The 2,500-nt window shown below is 47.1% G+C and overlaps 1 pseudogene; it reads right to left on the bottom strand.

Moving 5' to 3' along the window:
• LOC143306450 (large subunit ribosomal RNA) overlaps positions 1 to 1,249 on the bottom strand; it is a 4,745-nt pseudogene extending 3,496 nt beyond the window's left edge.
• Between the last annotated feature and the right edge of the window lie 1,251 nt (positions 1,250 to 2,500).

Here is a 2,500-nt window from a genome sequence, read left to right as displayed (position 1 = left end):
ACCAGCTACTAGATGGTTCGATTAGTCTTTCGCCCCTATACCCAGTTCCGACGATCGATTTGCACGTCAGAATCGCTACGGACCTCCATCAGGGTTTCCCCTGACTTCGTCCTGACCAGGCATAGTTCACCATCTTTCGGGTCCCAACGTGTACGCTCTAGGTGCGCCTCTTCTCGCAATGAGAACGAGACGCCCCGGGAGTGCGAGGCCTAATCGTAACGAGGCCCATCCTCCCTAGGTCGACGCAGAGGACGACATTCACTTTCATTTCGCCTTTAGGTTTATTTATATCCCAATGACTTGCGCACATGTTAGACTCCTTGGTCCGTGTTTCAAGACGGGTCCTGAGAGTACCCAAAGCAATAGCGTCGCCGACCGGTAATTCAAAGCTTGGCCAGTCCAAGGACTCCTCCTGCTAACAGCTGGCCAGACCCGGGGACGGCGCATAGTCCGTACATCCGGGTAATTATAACTGAACCTAGCTTGCGGCGGTCCTGACGCACACACATTCGAAAATGGATTGGTTGCGGCCTGATACCGTCTGAGTACCGTCGCGCAGTCGGCCAGGCAACCGAGGGTCTGTCACGAACACCGTTAAGGTGACGGACAGGCTCCGCCTCGGACCGTAGACCGACACGCAACGGGTCGCGACGTTCTACTAGGGGAGAAGTGCACGACTACCTCGCCGGAACATTCGCCGAAGGTGGTGTGCCCTCGCTAATGGAACCCGAAGGTCCATCCGGGGCATCGCGCACCAACGGGAGCCAGCGTTGTTGACGATGAATCTCCCCATTCGATCTTTTGGGTTTCTCAGGTTTACCCCTGAACGGTTTCACGTACTCTTGAACTCTCTCTTCAAAGTTCTTTTCAACTTTCCCTCACGGTACTTGTTCGCTATCGGTCTCGTGGTCGTATTTAGCCTTAGATGGAGTTTACCACCCACTTAGGGCTGCACTCTCAAGCAACCCGACTCTAAGGAGAGATCCTCCCGAAACGCGTACCGGTCACTACGGGCCTGGCACCCTCTATGGGTAAATGGCCCCATTCAAGATGGACTTGGACGCAATTCGATGTCTCGGGATAAACGGATCCTCCTGAACACTACATTTCCCAGCGGCGGTACCGCGGGATTCAGTGCTGGGCTCATTCCTGTTCGCTCGCCGCTACTAAGGAAATCCTAGTTAGTTTCTTTTCCTCCGCTTAATAATATGCTTAAATTCAGCGGGTAATCTCGCCTACTCTGAGGTCGTCAATTTCTTTGGTTTCATCGAAAGGTGAATAATGATGCTCGATGCAAAAAAAAAAAAAATAAACGAAAAGAAGCAAAAAAGCAAACACGTAGAGAAACTGTGCGTGAATCAACCTTTCGCATATTCAATTTTTCCTCCTCTCTCGTTTCAAAATGTTTGTATTTATCGTTCGATGAAACGAGCACAAGAGGGAAAAAAAAGTTGAGACACGACGTTCCCATAATTTTCGTGTTATTTCCTTTTTGCTTCAAACATTTTGCGGACTGCAGCTTCGTCGTATTGCTTTTATCAATTTTTAACAATTTCAAAGCGAAGACAACTCGCAAGACGATCCATTTCGTCTCGGTTCAATTTTAACGTCCGTCCGTATTATTTTTTGTTCCACAAGAGATTTCGAATAGGTTTCTTTATTTATCATCCCTTCTTTTCGAGCGCCACGGAAGCAAGAGGAAAAGCAAGAGCGAGAGAACATTTCGCGTATACTTCATTTAACAATTTTAACCAACACGCGATGTACTCCACACACCTCTTAGATTTAACAACTGCTTTTCTCTTCTTCTCCCCTTAGCGCAAGGGTAAACCCCATTTGTCTCTTCTTTGGAACGCAACAAAACTTTCGAGGACTGGACGACCGAGCGATGGTCGCGCGGTCTTCGCTTATCTTTAACAAACGAAGTAGTCCGTATGTATTCTAAATGTTGAAGCCTCCTAGAGCTTTAAGCCATGCGAGACATTGAAATGCTGTTTTAACGGGAGCATGCATAATTGCTGCAAACATACTTTTATCACAAGTTCTAGCCACGCCACGGAGGCTTCGAAGTTCCTTCACCATTCGCTTTCCTCTCTTTTGTTACACAGTTTCAGACTACGATCAGGGGTACCGAAACGCTGTATTGATTGTAAACAACCATTTTTATCTTGGAGCGGAGCGTTCCTTTACTCGTTAGATTTGTCTTGTCGCGTGTGTATTCGCTTTTTCGACGCTTTTTAACCATTTAACTTGTTTAGCGAAGCTAAACGCACAGACAGACAAAAAAAAAGGAACAGCATCGCGCGTCAAACAGCGACGACCCATCTGAAGCGATCTTTCATTTATACACCGTTTGTAAACAGAGAGATGTATAAAGCGCGGGGAATCATTCGAAACCCTGGGGCTATTCGAGCTTGCATTTCAGCAAATTATCATCTCAAACATTTCACTCGTTTGCTTTTTCTAAATTTATAGGAGAGCTTCTTTCGTTTATTTTTGA

Source organism: Osmia lignaria, unplaced genomic scaffold, assembly GCF_051020975.1.
Source record: "Osmia lignaria lignaria isolate PbOS001 unplaced genomic scaffold, iyOsmLign1 scaffold0011, whole genome shotgun sequence".
NCBI lineage: Eukaryota > Metazoa > Arthropoda > Insecta > Hymenoptera > Megachilidae > Osmia > Osmia lignaria.
Note: the sequence above shows the minus strand (reverse complement) of the source record. Positions and strands in the feature narration are given on the sequence as shown.